General features: G+C 39.4%; 1 protein-coding gene across 1 annotated transcript in view; it reads left to right on the forward strand.

Moving 5' to 3' along the window:
• DCC (DCC netrin 1 receptor) overlaps nucleotides 1–24,963 on the forward strand; it is a 1,105,239-nt gene that overhangs the window by 301,765 nt on the left and 778,511 nt on the right. The gene's annotated exons all lie outside the window — the stretch shown is intronic.

Genomic DNA, 24,963 nt, shown 5'->3' on the forward strand with positions numbered 1-24,963 from the left:
GACATATGATGAAATGATGAAAATGACATATGATGAAAACGACAGAAGATGAGATGGTTGGATGGCATCACCGACTCGATGGACATGAGTTTGAGCAAACTCCGGGAGTTGGTGATGGACAGGGAGGCCTGGTGTGCTGCAGTCCGTGGGGCCGCAAAGAGTCAGACACGACTGAGTGACTGAACTGAACTGAATGATGAAAAATTGGAGTTTGTGCATGTGTGTGTATGTGTGTACTTGCTTGTTTGGGTTTTTTCTTGCCTTTAGAGCAGTGGATTTTATTTTAATTATGTTGGCTAAAATTTATAAATCTCTAAGTGAAAAGTAAAAATTTGATTAGTGCTTCCAAATATCTTTACACTTGATAATGTACTGACTCAATAACTGAATAAGATGAAACATTTTTCTTTTATATGCATTTTGAAGTGTTGTAGACTTTGAAAGAAACAGTACTGAATATTCTGTAATCCATGGATAGTGCTTTTTGCCCCACGTATTTTATTATTATTTTTAAGCTTTTTATTTGGTATTGGGATATAGCTGATTAAAAATGTTGTGATAGTTTCAGATGAACAGCGAAGGGGGTGAAAATGTCCATCCCAACTCCCTAACTATCTCTCCCCTTCTTTCCCCCCAGCAACTATAAGTTTACTCCTTAAGTCTGTGAGTCTGTTTCTATTTTGTAGGTCATTTCATTTGTATCATTTCCTTTTATATTCCACATATAAGGGGTGTCATATGATATTTTTCCTTCTCTGTCTGACTTACTTCACTCAATGTGACATCTCTGAGTCTATCCATGTTGCTGCAAATGGCATTATTTCATTCTTTTTATTTTTTATTTTATTTATTTTATTTCATTCCTTTTAATGGCCGAGTAATATTCCTTTGTATGTGTGTACTACATCTTCTTTATCCATTCCTCTGTTGATGGACCCCCATTTATTTTTGTTAGAGGACAGCTCATGATTATTTCTTATAAGAGTTCTGTGAGGAGATGAGTTAAATTTTTACTCATTTCAATAATGATTCAGCTAAAAGTTGGGCTTTGGTTCTGTTTTGATTTTGTTTTTGTTTTTAATTTTGATATTAGACACAAAACAAGGCAAATGGCTCCAGCCTGAAATAAATTTAGACCCTCAAGTAGGTTAACAGGTTTGAAGGGCTCCTTTCTAACTTAATTGTCGTTCTAAGTCACTGACATGAACAGGCCATAATGTAGTCATTTATACTGGTTTCCTTTCCCAGGTTGCAGGTTTTCCTACATCCAGGAAAATTAATGAGGCTTCATTTTCAGCAATAAGATGTGCTCGGACCATCAGGCAGGGCCACCCCTTCCCCGTGTACTCTTCTAGTGAAGGTGCAACACAGTGAGAAATCTGGGGGGGGAAATGGGGGATTTTTGTCAGAGGATGATAAAAAAAATTAGATCTCATAGATAAACAATGAGTACATAAATTCAGCCTCCTGCCACTCTTTTCTGACTTCTTTTCCCCACTAAGGACTCTCTTTCATATTTAGTTAGAGCAGACTCTCCTAGGGCAAAGATGTCCCGGGAAGCAGGGTCTTCCCTGGTCATACAGTGTGGTCAGCCATCCTGGTCTAACCTGGACTGACCTTCTTTTAGCACTTGAAAGTGCTGTATCCTGAGAACTCCTTCAGTCCCAGGTAGAGCTACAATAGTTGGGCACCTGATTGTGCCCAACACCTGCTTTAGCAATGCTAGACTGAAGCATGGATACAGAATCTCTCCTTTAACTCAAGCGCCATGGGAGGTGACATCTTAATCACGGAAACTGAGGCTGTCAGCCACCTGGGGTCTCTGAGGGATGGGTGCTGAAATTTGACAGAGCGTAGAGTGTGGAGAGAACTGAAAGTCCATGTTAATGATGACTGATTAAAAAGAAAAGTAAGGGACTTCTCTGGAGGTCCAGGGGTTAAGTCTCCATGCTGCCTATGTAAGGACATGGGTTCAGTCCTTGGCCGGGGAACTTAAGATCCCATCTACCATGCAGTATAGCCCAAATATTTTTAAAAATAATAATACAGATGAAAAGTGGAGCAAGTGCTGAAGTTTAAGTTAAAAACTGCTTTCCTTTTGGATAGCAGCCATCCTGACTGGCGTGTAATGGTACCTCGTTGTGGTTTTGATTTGCATTTCTCTAATAATGAGTGATGTTGAGCATCTTTACATGTGTTTGTTAGCCATCTGTATGTCTTCTTTGGAGAAATGTGTGTTTAGTTCTTTGGCCCATTTTTTGATTGGGTCATTTATTTTTCTGGAATTGAGCTGCAGGAGCTGCTTGTATATTTTTGAGATTAATCCTTTGTCTGTTGCTTCGTTTGCTATTATTTTCTCCCAATCTGAGGGCTGTCTTTTCACCTTGCTTATAGTTTCCTTTGTTGTGCAAAAGCTTTTAAGTTTGATTAGGTCCCATTTGTTTATTTTTGCTTTTATTTCCAATATTCTGGGAGGTGGGTCATAGAGGATCCTGCTGTGATTTATGTCGGAGAGTATTTTGCCTATGTTCTCCTCTAGGAGTTTTATAGTTTCTGGTCTTACATTTAGATCTTTAATCCATTTTGAGTTTATTTTTGTGTATGGTGTTAGAAGGTGTTCTAGTTTCATTCTTTTACAAGTGACCCAGCAATACCACTCCTGGGCATACACACCGAGGAAACTAGATCTGAAAGAGACATGTGCACCCCAATGTTCATCGCAGCACTGTTTATAATAGCCAGGACATGGAAGCAACGTAGATGCCCATCAGCAGACGAATGGATAAGGAAGTTATAGTACATATACACAATGGAATATTAGTCAGCCATTAAAAAGAATTCATTTGAATCAGTTCTAATGAGATGGGTGAAACTGGAGCCCATTATACAGAGTGAAGTAAGCCAGAAAGATAAAGACCAATACAGTATACTAACGCATATATATGGAATTTAAAAAGATGGTAACGATAACCCAATATGCAAAACAGAAAAAGAGACATAGATGTACAAAACAGACTTTTAGACTCTGTGGGAGAAGGTGAGGGTGGGATGTTCTGAGAGAACAGCAATGAAACAAGTATACTATCAAGGGTGAAACAGATCACCAGCCCAGGTTGGACGCATGAGACAAGTGCTTGGGGCTGGTGCACTGGGAAGACCCAGAGGGATGGGATGGGGACGGAGGCGGGAGGGGGGATCAGGATGGGGAACACATGTAAATCCATGGCTGATTCATGTCAATGTATGGCAAAAAACCACTACAATATTGTAAGGTACAGCCGCTATGGAAAACAGTGTGGAGATTTCTTAAAAAACTGGACATAGAACTGCCATATGACCCAGCAATCCCACTTCTGGGCATACACACTGAGGAAACCAGATCTGAAAGAGACACGTGCACCCCAATGTTCATCGCAGCACTGTTTATAATAGCCAGGACATGGAAACAACCTAGATGCCCATCAGCAGATGAATGGATAAGGAAGCTGTGGTACATATACACCATGGAATATTACTCAGCCATTAAAAAGAATTCATTTGAACCAGTCCTAATGAGATGGATGAAGCTGGAGCCCCTTATACAGAGTGAAGTAAGCCAGAAAGATAAAGAACATTACAGCATACTGACACATGTATATGGAATTTAGAAAGGTGATAACGATAACCCTATATGCAGAACAGAAAAAGAGACACAGAAATACAGAACAGACCTTTGAACTTTGTTGGAGAATGTGAGGGTGGGATATTTCAAAAGAACAGCATGTATACTATCTATGGTGAAACAGATCACCAGCCCAGGTGGGATGCACGAGACAAGTGCTCCGGCCTGGTGCACTGGGAAGACCCAGAGGAATCGGGTGGAGAGGGAGGTGGGAGGGGGGATCGGGATTGGGAATACATGTAAATCCATGGCTGATTCATATCAATGTATGACAAAACCCACTGGAAAAAAAATAATAATAATAATAATAATAATTAAAAAATAAATAAATAAATAAATGAAAAAAAAAAAAAAAACACCTGCTTTCTTGGAGTGCTCCAAATGAAGCAGAAAGCATACAGTTTGATTTTCCCACATTTGAGAATTTTCAGACACTAAGATTCCATCTGTCAGTTGTCCACAATACAAGGTGAAAGTGAAAGTCGTGTCCGACTCTTTGTGACCCCATGGACTGTATAGTTCATGGAATTCTCCAGGCCAGAATACTGGAGTGGGTAACCTTTCCCTTCTCTAGGTGATCTTCCCAACCCAGGGATCAAACCCAGGTCTCCCACCTTGGAGGCAGATTCTTTACCAGCTGAGCCACAAGGGAAGCCCACGATACAAGGTAGCTCTGCTAATTTGAATGAATCAGGCCGGTGTTTTGATGCCTCTTCTGAAAGGCACACACATACTTGCTGTTAATGAAAATATCCTGAAAATTTGTGGTTTCTGTTTCCTGTGATCTGGATCCAGTTTTGCATGTTCTGTTTCAATGGCAAGATGAAGAATAACCCTTCCCTGTGAGATATTAAAATAAAGTGACTTCGACTTTTGACTTTCATATTCCTTACAAGGATAGGCTGGCAGATTCAGTCTCTGAGTTACAATCTCATATTAGATTGTATCATTTCAAGGCAATAAGGCTGTTCACAGCGTTTTAAACACTTACCTTGCTGTTTGGCAACACAGCATACATCAATGTTATGTCTGCTGAGGTTAAGATTGCCGAACCACTGGAATGCACAAGGGGAATATATCTTCCCCATAATAAAGACCATGGGCCTGATTTAATCTCATTTTTAAAGCATTAGCAGTCAATAAACCAGTCACTCCTAAAAGGTAACAGGTAGCTTTGCTTTAGATTAGAAAAAAAAAATCTGCTCCTTACCCTCAGGTGCTGTGTAGAGCCCATTTAATAGAATGCTTCTCTTCCATTTTTGCTTTCTCAACGTCTTTTGATAAAAAGAAATGTGGCAAATGAAATCTGCCTTTAATCAATCAGCTCATTTTATGCAATGATCTTGCCATGCGCCATTCATTCTGTTTTTTAGTAACTTCTCAAGTGCTCTTTAAGTCCTGAATGCTCACTTAGCTGGAGAGAAAGGCAGAGTAAGAAAGAGAAGTGAAATGCTACCAGCCCATTCGACATCCTGTTAAACATCTCAGCGTTAGGGGCTACTGACTGTCAGTATTTCTGGGAATTGTGAGTTCTATCAATAAGGAATGCCTGGGGTATTAAACCTCTGTTTGAAAGCAACTTGGCCAGTGGTGGCTGAAACTTGAGAATTGTGTTTGTATCCAATTAGCTCTCATCTAAAATGGTACAGTGTTTCTCTGCCTTGTATAGAGCCTTTAGATTGAGAGCACTTGGAGAGTGAGGCGGAGCCAGACTTTGTTTATATAACTTCTCCTCCTATTCTTTTCATTCAGTACCTAGAAAATCACTGGACATGTTTAGTAGCTTTTCAGTAGATATTTGTTTTACCAATGAAGATGTGGGACTATCTACCATCTATGGAGAATTTTTGGCCAGTGGCATCTTCTTCCTTTGCTGCTTCTTCCACTTCTTTGTTATTGAACTTGATGTGGTTAGTTAAATTTGCCTGTTTGTTGTCCCTACTCTTGATGGTAAGAGTTTCACTGATTGTTTGATATCAAGTTGATTGATATCTCAATGGTCTACAAGTTAATTAAGTACTAGAAGATGGATTCTACTGGAATATTCATAGGCTACTTGAGAAAATAGAAGGCGTGTGCCAGCTTCCTTATTTCTTCCTATAACATTCAAGATGAGCTTACATCTGGGCAGGCGTGTCTTTCCTGTACCATAGGTTATCAGCTATCTGAGCCTATGGATTCTCCTCTGTAAAACAGACACAATAATAATCTATCTCCTAAGGCTGTGATGCTTTCAAATCATATCTCAGATGTAAAGCCATGGTACAGACTAGATTCCTGTTCAATAGCAGCAGTGGTATTATATAGACTTAATAATGGTTATTATTGTGTTATTACAATTATTACTACTAGGAAATGACAGCTTTCAGTATTCCCATGTGATGATGCAAAATATATTTGGGGGGGGGGGAGGGAAGAGAGTAATATAGGCTGCAAAACCTAAGCCATAAATAATATTGTCTTGGATCAGATATCTGCCTTTGCAGTCCATAAAGACCAACTGGCAAGACTGAATTGAGCTTCCGAAGGGTTGAATCTCTGCTGTATGTTGGCCCGCAGTGCCAAAATCAGTTTGACTACAAAATTCATTTTTCAAAAGTTGATCTACCATTACATCAGTGGAGCCAATGTGATTTGTATTGAGTCTAGATCGAGCAATATCCGCTGTCATTTTTGAGGAAAAAAAAAAATACAGGGCAATCTTCTCAACCAAGCCTCCTTAATACCCTTCCAACTGAAAAAGGTTCACATAAGCTGGGTCTACAGGAGTTGGTTTAGATTGAGAGTTTAACATAATCTCACCTTCAAGAAAAAAAAAAAAAGAATAAATAATGCCAATATGTAAGAAAACCAGATCACTATGGAGCTCCTCCAAATAATCATTGAAAGAACCATCTTACTCATTTTTCCTAATTACACCGCCACCACACAGCCACCATCCAAATCACCCACCTATTCACATGACCACTTGCCCATCCACTTCTCCTGCAGGGCTCTGAGAAGTTCAGTTCAGTTCAGTTGCTCAGTCGTGTCCGACTCTTTGCGACGCCAAGGACTGCAGCATGCCAGGCTTCCCTGTCCATCGCCAACTCCCAGAGCCTGCTCAAACTCATGTCCGTCGAGTCGGTGATGCCATCCAACCACTTTATCCTCTGTCATCCCCTTCTCCTCCTGCCTTCAATCTTTCCCAGCATCAGGGTCTTTTACAGTGAGTCAGAACTTAAGTGTTTCCTCTGCTTGTATTCCCACCCTTGGGGATGAATGGGGACCATCCTCTCCTCCCCAGTGTGGGGAAACACTGACTGCAGGATATATTATAGAGCACTTGTGCCCAGGTAGATTCCTTTTTTGTTCATTTTTAAGCACTTACAGCTTGAATATTGAAACCATTGACTTGCTTTTTTAAATAAATACCTCACTCTTTGCTCAATGTATCTGTATGCATTACCTCATGATGCTCAAAAAAGTTCTGAAATATAGACACCCACAATGACAGAGAAGAACCTGAAAAGAGGTAATAACTGTCTACAGGCAGAGACTAGAATTCAGATTGTCTAACTGGCACACACTTATTCTCTTATCTTTTGCTTCTCACTGTAAGGACTGGGCTTCCCTTGTGGCTCAGCTGTTAAAGAATCCGCCCGCAATGTGGGAGACCTGGGTTCAATCCCTGCGTTGGGAAGGTCCCCTGGAGAAGGGAATGGCTACCCACTCCAGTATTCTGGGCTGGAGAATTCCATGAGCAGTGTAGTAAGAACTAGGGTTAAGGATACTGTGAATAGTTTCCCACTTATTCAGTCACTTGTTTTTTTAATAAGTGAAACTCTCAAAAATATGAACTAAGATTGAAGGCAGGATAAAGTGGTTGGATGGCATCACCGACTCGATGGACATGAGTTTGAGCAGGCTCTGGGAGTTGGCGATGGACAGGGAAGCCTGGCATGCTGCAGTCCTTGGGGTCACAACTAAGGGGAAAATAATAGTAGATTTCATTTATCCAATTATTCCCTTGAAAATGTCAATTCTTTATGGATGTCGGGGTTCAGAGCAGCCCTCCCCAAGATGTGTTACTTTTAGCATATGGATTATTTTGACCTCAAAGCAGATAGTGAAGGACAGGAAAGCCTGGTGTGCTGCAGTCCATGGGGTTGAAAAGAGTCGGACACAGCTTAGCGACTGAAGGACCACAAAAGCAGTGGAGAGAGTACTCTCTGTCTCTTAACAAATGAAAGAATTTAAATTGGGGATTTTTTTTCCCCAGAAAAAGAGTTATGACCAGAGATAAATTTTATCTAAGTGGCCCCATCTACATGGCAGGACAGATATCTTATTACCAATGTCTGTTCTTCATATTCCTGTGACTGTCCCTCTTGTCCTTGGAAGCCCTGTTTTGTATCTCATTCCTTAGCTCAGGATGGAATACGTACCACATTTTGCTTTTCTATCTCTGAACTTCTCATATATGTGGGCTCTCTTACATTCTCATGTATCTGGGATTTTTATATGTATAAAATTAATTATTATGTTCTCCTATTAATCTGTCCTATGTCAATTTAATTCTTAGACCATTTAGAAGAACCTAGAAGGGTAAACGAAGAAGGCAATGGCACCCCACTCCAAGTACTCTTGCCTGGAAAATCCCATGGACGGAGGAGCCTGGTAGGCTGCAGTCCATGGGGTCTCAAAGAGTCGGACACGACTGAGCGACTTCACTTTCACTTTTCACTTTTATGCACTGGAGAAGGAAATGGCAAACCACTCCAGCGTTCTTGCCTGGAGAATCCCAGGGACAGGGAAGCCTGGTGGGCTGCCGTCTATGGGGTCGCACAGAGTCAGACACGACTGAAGTGACTTAGCAACAGAAGGGTAAAGGAAAGCTTTTTTTTTTTTTTCTCTTCAGCATGGGAAAACACTATGATTTGGATGTTTTCTTCTAAGATAAGAAGATTTCACTATCATAACTATATATTAAATAATAACACAAGATAAATCTTTCCTGAAATGGAGAGAATATGTGATTTTTAAAATAAGCTTATAAATAATCTTTGTAGGGGCAAGATTTTGGTTATCTTTTATCTTGTTAAGTGGTTTTATAATTCAGGCCAAATTTGCATTTTTTTTTTTTCTATTTCTTGAAAATCAAGAAAATAAAAGGCCAACTAAATTGCATTTACTTGAGTTGTTATTTCATTCAGGAGCATTTTTTTTTTTACTTCCTTATTACAATAGATGTTTCAAGATGCAAATTGTAGCACTCTGCTTTTAAATAACACAGGCATTATAATTAAAATTCCCCTGAGTTTAAAAAAAAATAATTAGTTATTTGAGGAGTTGTTTCAATGAATTCTCTTCCAGAATGCCTCCCATTTAAATGAGTTATGAAATAATTAGTGAAAGCATATTATGGTGAGAGGAGCTAAAATTGCCTCAGCAGAATGGAGCATTTTGTGAAATGATAACCTGACCTTTACATTTTTACTTAAAAGAAAACAGGAAAAGGAGCTTGTCTTAAGAGAAGAGAGAATAAACTACATTGCCTCGGGCCCCTCAAATGTTATAGAAAGGAAACAGCAAGGAAAAAAAAAAATGCTCATATTCCAGAAACAAATATAAAGATCTTGCCTAGAAGGTCAAGTTCACTCAGTGAAGCAGGTTGGAAAATGTATCCCACTGCCCTTGAATGCTCTCACAATTCTATTTTGGGGAAGGTTCAGTTATAGAGTAAAGTTTTAGATTTTATACTGATAGGGATATTACTTATTTTCAAATGGTAAGCAGGAAAATTCATTGTTCTAACTCCATAATTCTTAAATGTCTTTATTATCTTCATTTAGCTAAATGTTCCTTTTGTTTTGTTGTTAAAGCAAGAGCTGGAAAGAAAAATATAAGGAAGAACTGTGGTGTTGTAAGTAATTGTTGTATGTGTGCTAATCTTATAATTTTCTTTTAGATTTATTGCCAAATAAAATGGGAATAATCACTAATATTGTCCTAATTCCTACTTACTCACACACTCCCACACCCTCAACTTAAATAATTGCATTTTAAAGAGTAGGTTTTTAGTTGCCTCCTTCCTAAGTCAGTTAACTGTGCAATAAAATTAGTATAGAAATATATTACTGAAAAAATATGCAGAGTAAAAAGACATCTTCTACGTGATGAAAATTACAAAAACAAACTTGACAGGGCTTTTTATATTAGAAATACCAACAAAATAACTTTAAAAAAATCTTCCAACCTTTCATTTCCTTTCCTTTGTTATTAATTCTAACTCATATGACAATGGAAATAGCTAATTATTCATTCTAAAATTCAGTATCTTAAGAGCACTTTTTTTTCATTCCACTCTTAAGCTAGTTACAGTGTGATTTTTGCTGGTGCTATAATAAAAATCAGGAAGTAATATCTAAAATAATAATACTATTTAGTGATACTAATATTAAATGGTAAAATAGTACAGTGGTGTGTGTTTGTGTGTGTGTGTGTGTTAGTTGCTTAGTTGTGTCTGACTCTTTGTGACCGAGTAAACAAAAACTCTTGAATTCTAGAAGACCCCTTTGGAATACAAGAGGGTTTTTTTGTTGTTATTGTTTTTTGTTTTTTTTTTTTAATTAAGTGTCAGGCTAACAAAGACAAATCAGAGAAAGTAGATAGACCAGGTGGCATCACTGTAAATCTCTGATGAAATGATGACTGATGATTCCTTTAATAAAACATTTCTACTTTTATGAACCTACCATTGGTACTGATTTTTTTCCTATTAGGTTTTTTTTTTTTTTTATGCCTATGCTAAAATGTATTATTTAAACTTAGTTTTACCTAAAGATCTTTGAATTAAGATACTTATATTAGATGCAGGTTTCTTCTGCAAACTAAGGAAACATTCAAACTTAGGGAATGTTCTAAAAACCAAGTTGGAAGAAATCATGGAAAATCTCAGTGTATGTAGTCCCTAGATCATCTTAGGCTTTTTCCATCAAGATTCATACACAGAGATGAGAGTACTGAAGACCATCAGTGAAGGCATACCTCTTTAGGAGAAGGCATGCCCTATGCTATGCTTAGTCAGTCGGTCGTGTTTGACTGCAACCCCATCAACTGTAACCCAGCAGGTATTGCTTTTTTAATGGTCTACTTTTATATTTATAAGATGTATATATATATATATATATATTCCATATTCAGTCATCTAATTTGTTGGTCATTTATCATATAATTGCTAAATTTGCCTATTATTCAGTAGAGATGAGAATTAGGATAAATCAGGGTTGATTTCTGGTGATTAGGCAGCCATTAGTGTGCAAGAAGGAGCCGTATATTCTTAATGTGGCAGTAACTTGCTTTGGACCATTATGAGTTTAGCATAAAACAAGAGCAACAAAACAACGATAAACATTTTTGATAGCAAATAAATAATCACAGTAAATCCCGAATATATCTCCTCTTTTCACAATATACTGGGAATGTGTATCTGTATTAATATACACACACATACACACAGACATATATATATATATATATATATGTATAGACATATATATATATATATATATATATATATATATATACACACACACACACTCATATAGTACAATATGACATAGTATTTTCAGAGTTACATTTTGAAAGTTCTTTGGAGACTTTGTATAAAAGACAAAACCTCTCGCCTTAGTCCCAGAAGTCAGAGTGTTTTAAATTGAAAGGCAGTTTGGGAATCCTTCCCAAAGCATCTGAAAAGCAATCTTTTTTTTTTTTTAATTTTTTCAATTAATTTTTCTTGTGTGTGTGTGAGAGGCAGTGCATAGTTTACACCCTCCTTAACTGGGGCTTGTCTCTAAATGCCATTCAGATATCAAGGAACCAGCTGTAACGAGGCCCTATAGAGCTGTGGGGCAGTGAGAATGTGATTTATAAGGATAAATTTATATTTGGTCCTTATCCCAATAATGTCATGGGGTTCCTAAAAGCTTAGGATTTCCTAAGTGGTGAGAGAGTCTTTTGCTATGTGAATGAGGTGAGTTCTGAACCCCATCTCCGGATGGGGGCTGGTTGCCAGGGGAACCAAGCTTGCCAGTGAAGAGAGGGCTGGAACTTTCAGTCTTACCCCCGTGACTTCTGACAGAGGAGAGGATCTGGAGGTCGAATCGATCACTGATGTCCATGATTTAATCAATCCTGCCTGTGTAATGACGCCTTCATAGAAACTCAAAAGGAGAAGGAAAGGGTCTAGGTTGCTATCGGGGGCGGGGGGTGTTGGGCTAGAGTCACGGTCTTGGCCGCAGAGTGTCTGACTCATGGTCGTGGAAGTTGTGCAGCCTTTCCACATAGCTTACCCTGTGCGTCTCTTCCATCTGTCTCTTCCTCAGTCGTACCCTTTCACGATAAATTGGTGACCTAATGAGTAAAATGTTTCTCTAAGTTCTGTGAACCACTCCAGCACATTAACTGAGCGAAAGGAGGAGGTCATTAGGAACTTCTGATTTATAAAGCCATGTAGCCAGATGCACAGTTAATAGCCTGGACTCGTGACTGGCATCTGAAGTGGGCAGGCAGAGAGACGGTCTTGCAGGACCAAATCCTTAACCTGTGGAATTTGATGCTGTCTCCCAGCAGACGGATAGGTGTCAGAATCCAGTTGGATTGTAAGGACACCCATTGATGTCCAGAGAGACACTGGTGGTGTGGGAGATACCTTCACATACACACACTGGAATTAGGTGCAGGAACCCAAACGAACTGGTCTAATTTCTAGAGAATGATAAAGTCCCTAGGTTGCATGCCTAACTAGGAATCTAGTGAGCTCAGCTCAGGGTAATTGCATGTAAATAGTTCTATAGATAATGGTATAAGTGGGGATGTATGTGTATAAGAGAATCTGTATTCTGTCACCTATTTATCCCCCATTATGACCTTTAAGCAATTGAATGTACCCTGTCTGTATTCTAACCTAGGTTACTCAGAGATATTTAGACATAAATACAGAGCACACAGTCATCCTTCTATTTAGTTGACTCTTCTTAGCAAAGCCTCTATGTCATATAAAAAAAAAAATTCAGCTGATTAAAGATCTAACTGGTTTTACTAAATGATTCATGAATCAAGCAACATTCCATCTAGGAGACAGGAAATTCAAGGAACTGAACAAAATTAAAAAAAAAAAAAAAAAAGCCTTATAGGCAGAAGTGGAGGAAGATGGAAATGTCTAGCAAAGAGTGGATTGTTTCAGGCAAGGTTCTTTTCCTTTGGAGGAAGTGTGTGTGAGTTGCTCAGTCGTGTCTGAGCCTTTGCAACCCCATGAGCTGTAGCCCACCAAGGTCCTCTGTCCATGGGATTCTCCAGGCAAGAATATTGGAGTGGGTTGACATTTCCTCCTCCAAGGGATCTTCCTAACCCAGGGACTGAACCCACATCTCTTATGTCTCCTGCTTAGCAGGCAGGTTATTTCCCTCTAGCACCACCTGGGAAGCCCTGAGGGTCTGTTAGGCAGATTATTTTACTAGTGCTGAGCAAGTAATTCAGACAGACTGTTAAACGTGTGTGGTTAGCACAAGTGACTTCCTTTTAGGCCTGTTTCTTGGTTTTCTGCTGTTGTTGTCTTTTTTTTTTTTTTTAAGTAGTTTTAAATCTCTTGATTTAGAGTTATAAAATCTGTTTGATTTGTATTCCCTCTAATTTGTTTTTGTATTAGACATTTCTATTAGACACACAGATAAAAAATTTATTTTATTAAAAATATATTTGTCCTTTGTTAAACTGTAACCTGAATCTTTACTACCCATAAAAGGGCTATTCATGAGGTTTCATTTGCTGAGATTTTTTTTTTTTTTTTAAAAACCTGGAACATTTCACCAACTAGGAGTCTATTTGAGAAAGTGTTTTAAAGATTAATAAAGCCAATATAGCTTCAACATTAAGTTTCAGTGCTGGTTGATTTTATTGGATTGGATTTTTGTGACTCCTCTTGCAAAGAGAATTCATTTCCAAAGGCTGGAACATGACATAAAAAATAATTAGTATTTCTTTGATCTAAGCACTGCTTCTAGGGGCATCCTTTGGGCCCCGCAGGGCATTGGGTACATTATGAGCTAACATGTGGCTATTTCTCTAAGGCTTTTTCCAGTTGAGTCTCAGTCCAGGAGTGGCCAAGGTTTGAAAGATGTAGTTTCAGATGAAGTAAATGTCTTCTTTAATTCTCCTCACCCCAAACACAGACATATTGCATAGATGACATTTTTTTAAAAATTTTTATTAAGAACTAGTTCACATACCATGAAAGTCATCTTTTAAAAGTATGTAATACATTCACTGTTCATATAGTAATCACTCTTTTCTAAACCTGGAATGTTTTTATCATTTCCATTCCCCACTCCCCTCAGGCCCTGGCAATCACTAACCTACAGTCTGTCTCTATTGTTTGTTTTCTATAAGAATCTTTGATACTGCATTCAATCTATTAATAACAGTCATCTTGTTTCTTTCCTCTATACACTGCAAACTTTTTTTTTTCAATTTGAGATAGTGATTTTATTTCCTTCTGATATATACCCAGAAGTAGAATTGCTGGATCATATGGTAGTTCTATTTCTAAATTTTTGAAGGAACTCCAAACTGTTTTACTGATTAAAGCAAAAGCAACAAAAGTAAAAGTAAATAAGTGGAACTACATCAAACTAAAAAGCTTCTGCACAGTAAAAGGAAAGAGCAACAAAATGAAAAAGGCAACCCAAGGAATGGGAGAAAATATTTGCAAATCACATATCTGATAAGGGGTTAATACCCAAAATATATAAGGACCACATACAGCTCAATAGCGCCCCCCCCCCCAAAAAAAAAAATCCAATTAAAAATAGGCAAAGGACATTTTCCAAAGAATACATTCAAATTGCCAACAGGTACTGGAAAAGGTGCTCAACAGCACTCATCATTACAGTGCAAGTCAAAACCACAATGAGATATCATCTCACAGCTGTGAAAATGACTGTTCACAAAAGACAAGATAGCAAGTGTTGGCAAAAATGTGGAGGAAAAGAACCCCTTGGCAGGAATATAAATTGGTGCAGATATTATGCAAAAAGTTTGGAGTTCTTCCATTGTTTGTTTTTAACATAAAGGAGATTATCTGATTATCCTATAAATAGTATGTCACTTGTTTTTTTCACTTAATGACGTAGCTTAGCACTCTTCTACGTTTGTCCTTACAGATCAGCCTCATAGTTTTTAATTCGTCATAGTATTTTTTGATTTACTATTTGTATGTTGAGAGAAATTTGGTTTGTCTCTATTTTTTCTCACTTTTGTTAGGTATTTATATACATAACACTTTGTATTTAGTGGATACTCTTATGTGTGTATTTCTGACAAGTTCTCTAAGACTTGTTCTAGTTCTCTACCTAGCAATGTCATCTCTGAGTTAAAGAGTATCAGCATTTTAATAGATCCTGTATATTCAAGAACATTCTGTTACCATGGACCTAGACATCAGCGGTCAGTGTTTAGGCCATTGACGGAGCAAATCCAACTGGCTTCTCCTTAGCTTGTAAATAGCACTGAGGTCTATTGCTTACTCCAAAGAGTAGTGATGACTCGACACTGTTATTTAACAGCTACAAGTGTTTGCCTCACTTCACTTAAAAAACAAAAACAAAAACAAAAACAGGAGAGAGACTGTTATTACAGCATTTTAGAAAAATGCATCTCAGCTGAGTGCTAGGATTCGCTTGCTCTCCTGCTTTATGTGACAGGAAGTCTTCCGGTAGATGTCACTTGGTGAAATGGCTTGGGGCTACTTTTAGGTACAAAATGCATTTGGTCACACCGGTACACCACAGAAGAGCAGGAACTCTCTGCTGCCTAAAGGCCCCTCGGAGTCTGGCCTCTGCCCGTGCCTTCAGCCCCATCTGTGATGCTGTCCATCCTCTTCCCTTCAGTTTTGTTTGTTTGTATTGTTGTTGTTTTTTAATTGAGATATAGTTGCTTTACTATATTGTGTTAGTTCCTGCTGTGCAGTGAAGTGGATCAGCTCTGTGTATATGTATGACCCCCCCCCCCCCCCATTCCCTCACCCATCTAGGTCACCCCGAGCTATGCAGCAGCGCCCCCCTGGCTGTTTTACATGTGGCCGTGCACGTGATGTCAATCCCAATCTTGCAATTCAGAAGCAGTTTCCTAAAATGCCTGTTCTGATGCTCATGGCTTTTCATCCTTTATGTCTTCCTTCCTCATCCATTATGCTCCACCTTCCATCTTCCTTTTTAAAATGTTTTTAAAGACTATATTCACGCAATCCATCTTTAGAAATCTTGACCTGGTCCCTTAGCCTAGGAAAGCCCGCCTCCTCCTGTACTCATGATATCCTGAGCTTCCTCCCATTATAACGTGAACTGTAACACACTGTGTCCTTATAAAATGCACACACACACAGACATACACACCAGGCCTCCACTGGTCAATGACTTCATGAAGACGGATCATGTTATACCTTCTTAACTTCTCTAGATGGGCAAACTCTTTAGAGTTTGGTTTGGTTCTTTAATGATGTTGAAACACAACATCTCTTAATTCTCACTTAGCCAAAGTCTTAAGTGAACTCTGTCCTCACTTTGAAGCCCTTTCTCTGGGCCAGCAAACCTTGGGACGCTTACTTCTCTTTCTGGGAGGGCATATGAACTGCAGACTGACTGGTTACCCCCGTTGTATAAAATTATTAGTTGGGGTGAGAGAATCATGTTAATAATATGACTTGGATTACTAACTTTGCTTTCATACAAATCTTGATTATCTGTAACTGACTTAGAAAACTTTCCCTCATTCTATGCTTGTTGTCTACTTATGTGAAAAAATGCAAGCAGTCATCTTATTTTGCCAGAGGGTTTAAATTTGTTTCCTTCAATACTAAGCTATCTTTTTGAAGTCTTTTTCCCTCAGAATTTGTGTGCAGGACAAATGTTTCTTTTTCAAAAAGGCTTTTTGAAAGGTTCATGGAAAATATTTAAATGATCAGCATTAGTTATATTGCCTTTGCAGCTACATAAATAATTTCAGCCCTTTTCCCATCAACTTAACATATCTTCAGAAAATGTGAATAAGATTACGCAATAATGCTGTCCCAATAAGCATTTTAGTGCTTAGGAAGGGAAACGTGAGTGCAGAGTTGAGAATGTATGTGTTCAGCCTGGTACAATAAAAAGGATGTTTATAAATGAAATAGCACCACAAATGGCCCCACACTTTCAAGGAGGAAAGCAATTTGGTGAAGTGAAAGATGTTAAATGTTTTAATTTTCTAGGCCAGAAAAATCTTGTAAAACAAGGTGACATATTAAATTTTCTATACTATAGCAGTTCCGAGAGCCTGTCAACAGTTTCATTATAAACTCTTATTTTCAGAGCTTTATAACTCAGCTTTAAGAATTCATCCTAGCCTGACATTTGGAGTGCAAGATCTTACCTGGGGAACATGTGCTTCACATGTTTTAAAAATTATGAGTTTTTTTCCACTTCTTAGCTTATAATGAGTAACCTTTTCATACTTTCGCACTTGGACTGCTCTGCCCCAGAAATTGGAGGTGGAAGGCTGGCACGGGATAGGTCACTGATGGAGGAAACGTATCTGTAAGTGTGGTCACCATTGGCCGGGCTTCCAGTTTTCATTATGCAGGCTCAGGCTCATACTAGTCTGTCAGCCAGTCCACCATACTGAAAGCAGAAAGAGCCCTACTCCACTGACCTCACCGTTTTAGACTATGCCAGCTCTCCACGGAGAAGGCTCTCATCAATGGGAGAACTCTTATTCTGTTTATTTCAACATTTGTATTAGTTTGTGGATGGCATTCGTACCTTTACTTAAAGCTTCGCAAATTCATTCTAATCTTGTAGGTTTGCTTTTAAATCTTCTGTGTGGTTGTGTTTCTGCCCCTATCATATTTAGCACTCGATAGGGTTTTAGTTAATATTGAATAATGCAGACACCATTTTTTTGTACTTTGGAATACCTGCAGTTAAATCTCCTAAAGAGTTGTCATTTGGAAGGTAGTAAGAAAAGAATGAGGGAAGAAAGAGCAAGGAAGCAGCAGAAGAGAAAAAGACATGCTATCCTTTGGTTTCTAGCTTTGAAATGTCTTGAGAACTGACTACATAGTATGGTTTATCCAAAAGAACAAATATAGGCTATGTAGAAGAAAGTGGAATGCCCTCCATTAAAGGCATGGTACCAAGTCTTCACTTCTGGGCTGTTTTAGAAGATTTCTAGTATATCATCACTTCCATGTATAAAGATTGTCACTCAGTCATGTCCAACTCTTTGCTGCCCTAGGGACCGTAGCCCACCAGGCTCCTCATCCATGGGATTCTCTGGGCAAAAATACTGGAGTGGGTTGCCATGCCCTTCTCCAGGGGACCTTCCTGACCTGGGAATCAAACGCAGGTCTCCTGCATTGCAGGCAGATTCTTTACCATCTGAGCCACCAGGGAAGCCCCCAAAACACATGGGTTCCCTGACCAGGGTTGGAAGGCGGGTCCCTTCATTGGGAGCCCAGAGTCTTAGCCACTGGACCCCCAGGCAAGTCCCATATATATGTTCAGCGTTATTCCATTTACCGAATTGCATTCTATTTTTAAACAGATGTCAAATTCGAGTTAAAATGTGAAAAGCACCCAGAATATAATCCCAACACGTGTTTCCGTTGTGTGAGGACCAACTTTGTGCCAGTGTCCTGAAAAGATTTACATTTCTCACAACCAGCCTTGATGACATGCCCCTCAGGAGCAGACCAAGAGACCAATGCTCTGAGTAATTCGCCCCACTACTAATCAGTGTCCAAGGCTGGTTCAGAACCTAGGTCTTACAGACCCCCAAACCATATTCTCTTCTGTAAGTCATCATGCCTTCCTTTATGCATACAAAGACGTCCATTGCATTTTTCTGTCAGAATCATGCTCTACCTGACACTGTCAATGGCTTTCATTTTCCAGTGAAACATGTTAAGACATGAAGCCAGAATGTTCAAATCTAAAAGAGAAAAAATGAAGGACCAAATGACTCTTAGTATTTGAAGTTTGAACCAGGAATCTGCTTTCCTTGGCAACTTCTCTCTTACCTAAGAGTTAACTCTGTTCCTTTCTTTTTGTTAGTCCCATTCCCCTGGATGTATCGATTATATCCATTGAGTCACCTAAGATGGAAGTCTGTGCAATGTAATTTCTCTCTCTCATCCACAACATTCTTATCAAATACCAAGTCATATCTAATCTTGAAGAAACATTTTTTCCAAGCCGTGTCCAGTGTTGAAAAAAACATTTTTTTTTTTTTTCCTTTTGAATCAACTTACCTTTATAAGCTCAGACAGTGAAGCATCTGCCTACCATGTGGGAGACCTGGGTTCGATCCCTGGATCGGGAAGATGCCCTGGAGAAGGAAATGGTAACCCACTCCAGTATTCATGCCTGGAAAATCCCATGGACCGAGGAGCCTGGTGGGCTACAGTTCACGGGGTCGCAAAGAGTCGGACACGACAGAGTGACTTCAACTTCAACCTTTAAGGACACTTTGAGTTTGTAGCAGAATTGAGCAGAAGCTACAGAGTTCCCATTACCGCAGTTTCTCCCCATATGCATAACCTCCCCCACAATTAACATCCCACCTTTATTACAATTGATGAGGCTACACTGACATGTTGTTATTACTCCAAATTCATAACTTACCTTAGAGTTTGCTCTTGGTGCTGTATCTTTTGGTTTTAACAAATGTATAATGAAATGTATAACCCCTGGCAACCACCCATCTTTTATAGCCTCCTTAGTTTTACTTTCTTCTCAGTAGTATAGTTGGAATTGCACAGTATGTAGCCTTTTCAGATCAGCTTCTTTCACTTATAATGCCCTTGTGGCTCAGCTGGTGAAGAATCCACCTGCAATGCAGGAGACCTGGGTTCCATCCCTGGATTGGGAAGATCCCCTGGAGAAAGGAATGGCTACCCACTCCAGTATTCTGGCCTGGAGAATTCCACGGACTGTGTAGTCCATGGGGTTGCAAAGAGTTGGACACAACTGAGCAACTTTCACTAATGCTCCTCCATGTCTTTTCATGGCTTAGTAGCTTTTTCTTTTTATCACTGAATAATACTCCATTGTCTGGGTGTACCACAGGTTAAAAGGACAATGGTTGTTTCCAAGTTTTAGCAAATATGAATAAAGCTGCTATAAATATGCATGTGCAGTTTTTTGGGTGTACATGAATTTTCGGTTTATTTGGGTTAATACCAAAAAAATGCAATTGCTATACTATATGGTAGCTGTATCATTAGTTTTGTAAGAACCTGCCAGACTATCTTCCAAAGGACCATTTTGCATTCCCACCAGCAACGCATGAGTTTCCTTTTGTTCCATATCCTTGCCAACATTTGGCGTCACCAATTTTCTGGATTTTGGCCAGTCTGATAAGTGTGTAGTGGTGTCTTATTTTATTTTGCAATAACCTAATGATGCATGATGCTGAGCACCTTTCACGTGGCTATTTGCCATCTGTTTATTATCTTTGGCGAGGTGTCTGTTCAGGCCTTTTACTCATTTTTTAACTGGGTTTTTCCTTATTGTTGAGTTTTAAGAGCTCTTTATGCATTTTGGATACAGTCCTTTATCAGGTAAGTGTTTTACAAACATTTCCTCCCAGTTTGTGGTCTTCTCATTGCCTTCACAATGTCTTCATAGAGCAGTTTTTAACTTTAATGAAGCCCAGCTTATCAGTTATTCTTTTCATGGATCATGCCTTTGGGGTTGTATCTCAAAAGTCATCACCAAATTCAGGGTCATTTAGATTTTCTCTTGTGTTATTATCTGGGCCTTTTGTAATATTTTGTTTGACTTTTAGGTCTGTTATCTGTTTTCAGTTGCTTTTTGTGAAACGTATAAGATATGTGTAGGCTTCTCAGGTGACTCAGTGGGTAAAGAATCTGCCTGCCATTGCAGGAGACCTGGTTTGATCCCTGGTTTGGGGAAATACCCTGGAGGAGGGTGTGCTAACCCACTCCAGTATTCTTACCTGGAGAATCCCACAGACAGAGGAGCCTAGTGGGCTACAGTCCACCAGGTTGCAAAGAGTTGGACACAGCTGAACACATGTGCACAAGATGTGTAGGTTCTTTTTTTTTAAATATAGCGCCTTCCAGCACCATTTGTTTAAAAGACAGTATTTTCCCTTAAATTTTGCCATTGCATTTTTTTCAAAGATCAGTTGACTCTACAACATTCATATTTTGTTGTATTTATTTCTTTCCATGTCTGCTGGCACCCTCCAAACAGAATCTTTCATCATCTCTTGACTGCATCTCCTACAAAAGTCTACTAATTAGTTTTATAATGTATTTTATACACAGAGGCCAAAGTTGTCTTTAAAAGGTATTTGAAGTTGTTCAATGTATTCCCACTAGCTTTAGGACCCAATCTAAAGCCTTTAATGACCCAGCAGTTCTGCCTAATTTGATTTCTTCCTTCCATCCTTTCCCACTCTCCCTCTCCTTCCTCCTCAGCCAGATCCATTCTCACCAGCATCCTAGGGATATTCCAGCCACAACTGTCTCAGTTCCTTTCTCACTTCCTTGAGTAAGCCATGCCCCCTCCTGCATCAAGACGGAATATGGAATAATCTCCTAGAGACCCTTATCCCAGTTCCTTCCAGTTAAGCTTATATCTGTTCATTTTTCAGAGCCCTGTCTGGATGTCACTTTTTCTGGGTTTTCTGTTGATTTTTTTAAAGCCCAGGAAGATGCCCAAATGTCTTCTAACCCAGGTGACATCAGCTGGCTTCCGAGGAACTCTTTTTTTTTTTTTTTTTTTAATTTATTTTATTTTATTTTTTGACTGTGCTGGGTCTTCCTTGCCGTGTGGGCTTTCCTCTCTGGCTGCAGTGACCCGGGGCTGCTGTGTAGGTGCGGTGTTGAGGGGCTCCTCATCGCGGTGTCTTCGCCTGTTGCAGAGCTCAGGCTGTAGCTTTAGGGGCGTCACTGGTTGAGGCTCCCGGACTCTAGACCACAGGCTCAGTCATCGTGGTCCACATGCTTAGTTGTTCCACAGCCTGTAGGATCTTCCCAGACCAGGGATCAAACCCATATTGCCTGCATTGCAAAGTGGATTCTTAACCACTGGCCCACCAGGGAAGCCCCTATCTGTTGATTTTTTAAGTCTTAGTGCCAGTTGCTTTCACAACACTATGACTTAAGTGTCCTTCATATAATTGCTGATTATACTTTTATTACTTTTTTTTTTTAGCATCTACCTACCTGCCCCCCACCCCCAGAAAGGAAACTTTCTGATCAAAGGGGTACCGTGTCTGTCATCTTCCCCGATGTATTCACAGTGGGCATGGAGTCACAGCATCTTAGTGTCCTGCTGGGGTTGTGGGCAGTACTGAACTGAAATCATCTGTAAGGGATGTGGGCACAGCTGCAGGGCAGGGGAGCTAAGGGTTAAGTCCATGGTTACTAGAGCCTGGGATTCTTTGTTTATCTGGGAGTCGAGTAATCAAATCACGAGTCAGAAGACTTTAGTTACCAGTGTATAGCAACGACCCAGAGAGCACAGTTTGGACAGTCACAGGATCTTGGATTTGGGAAAGATGAAAGTCAGCATTTAGTAGTCAAGCCCTTTGTAATGATCTTAAACCCAGAGAATTAAAGGACTCAGAGTCCATCTTACTTCCATATCCTTCAAGGCCCCATAGTCCAGAGATCATTTTGGTTCTTGTCACGCCAAGGAAAATAGGACTGTTACTGTGGTTGGCCTCTCCTCTCATTGAACCAATACAGAGAAGAATGGTGGTTTTCATCTTTTTTATTCTTAGGTATTGGATTGGTACGCCATCCATAAGATGTTATGGAAAAACCCAAACAAACATTTTGGTCAACCCAAATAATAACCGGATTTCCCTTTCAGAAAGCAGTTTTAAAGGGCTTCCCGGTTTACTTTCAAGCCTTGGTGTTTTGAACTGAATTCTGGGGTGGGCCAGCATCAGAGCACAAACCTCATGTGCAATCCTCAAAGCCAAGGTAAGGTAGAGTGCATAGGTGTGTGTCTTTTTCTTTTTTTAATGCAGTAAGGAAAAATTCTCTTTCACCTAAAATGAGTGTAGTATGTAAAGTACATGAAGAAACTGATCATTATTTTTCCATTCAATTTAATTTTAAAATTATTTAAATGAAACAGGAATATGCCTGTGTTCCTTCTTAGCTGGTTTCTTGAAACACTTTCTCCCTTATAAAGCCAGTAGCCTTCTTTCAGAAAAAGTGAACACAGTCTTACTTTTCTACCCTGTACTCCAGGAATGGATACAGAACCTGGAAACTTTTTCTATATAGGAAGGTAATGAGTCAGTGTCCAGAACCCAAAGGTAGGTCAGGACATTACCCTGTGACTTATCCCGGGATATAAATGGAGACATTGTATCAGAGAGATCTCTAACATCATTTCCCTGGGCTCTTAGGAATTTCATCAATATCAAAAGTCTTCATCAGTGTTGAATTATTCTTTTGTTACCTCTCTCATCTTTTAATTAGAAACTCCAATACTTTGGCCACCTCATGGGAAGAGTTGACTCATTGGAAAAGACCCTAATGCTGGGAAGGATTGGGGGCAGGAGGAGAAGGGGATGACAGAGGATGAGATGGCTGGATGGCATCACCAACTCGATGGACATGGGTTTGGGTAGACTCCGGGAGTTGGTGGTAGATAGGGAGGCCTGGCGTGCTGCAATTCATGGGGTCGCAAAGAGTCAGACAGACTGAGCCACTGAACTGAACTGAACTAAGCACAGGTGCTTCACAAATTTACTTTGTATCAGAATCTTCTGGAGGAAAGTGGTTAAAGAAAAGGAAAAAAAAAAAATCAGGTCCAGGGCTTGTCCTACTTCATTGAGCCTGTTTTATTTATTAGCTCCCCATGTGATTCTGATATACACCAAGTTTAATATGTATATGGATTCAAGTTTACTAGCAAGTCAGCTAACAAGTATCTAGTGGCATCTATGGTGCAAGTAGACTACACCACGCTTTGTTACTCTGTGACCTCCCTCTTCTATTTTACAGGGCACTTATTTTCTCTGTGGCACCTTCTTTTTCTTACTAGAGTTGAATCCTTATTAATTGTTGTGGTGGTTGTTTAGTTGCTAAGTCATGTCTGACCCTTTTGCAACCCCATGGACTGTAGCCCACCAGGACCCTCTGTCCATGGAATTTTCCAGGCAAGAATGTTGGAATGTGTTGCCATTTCCTTCTGCAGGGGATCTCCCTGACCCAGGGATCGAACCCATGTCTCTTGTGGGTTCGATCTCTGTGTTGGCAGGCAGCTTCTTTACCACCGATGCCACCTGGGAAGCCTATTATTAGAAGCTATTAACTATCGTATTCTCTCTATTAGATGATATTGTACTGACATCCACTTAGGTAGATGGTAATTTTGTCAATTCATGCTGAACACTTCTTGTTAACACTTTTTTCAAGAATATTCCATTGTACCATGATTAAAAATAGCCAGTAAACCACGACTATCAGAAGAATAAAGGCAAGAGGTTTGTACCTGTGCATTGTGGGGGCACCAGCAATTTATTTTTGAGAGAACCTGGCTGTATTCTTTGTTTAAAAGCATAAGAGCTCAGATTAGACAAAACCCTCCCTTCAAGGAGATTTCAGTCCGGTAGAACATATCCAGGAGAGTTTAGTCTAGTAGAACAGCATGGTGATTTTATTTGTTTTGGGGGGAGGAATTGATTGGATTTTTGTTTGTTTGTTTGCATTTGTTTATTTTTTTTTTTCTTTATGGTTAAGACTTGGTGGAAAAGACTTAGTAAAGACTCAGTAAAGACATGGTAAAGACTCAGTGGAAACTGAAACTCCCAAAGGAATGATTTAGCATCTTATCTCTAATTTCTTGCCCCTAAACTTTAAATCATTGTAATAGAATATGCATTATCTTTGTCTTGTTTCTTCTAGAGATTTCCTGCTTCATTACATGTCCAAGTGTATGCAAATATTTTTATTGCTAGGAAAATGAAGTCCGTGCATTGGTCAGTTGGCTGGGATTCATGGTGCTGTGGGCCAGATTCCTCATAAATTGACATATGGCTTGAAGATCATGTCATGATACCTCAAACCTTTTATGCTCTGACTAGGAATAGCATCCCTGCCACATCTTCCAGGGATTGCTGGGAAGAATAATAGCAAGTAGGAGGAATTTAGTAAGAAGAAATGATCACTTCAGTGGAAAAGTTTAGATTTAACATTGTTAGATCCCAGAAAACTATAACTTCTGTATCAGAGT

This window comes from Dama dama, chromosome 27 (assembly GCF_033118175.1).
Source record: "Dama dama isolate Ldn47 chromosome 27, ASM3311817v1, whole genome shotgun sequence".
Taxonomy (NCBI): Eukaryota; Metazoa; Chordata; class Mammalia; order Artiodactyla; family Cervidae; genus Dama; species Dama dama.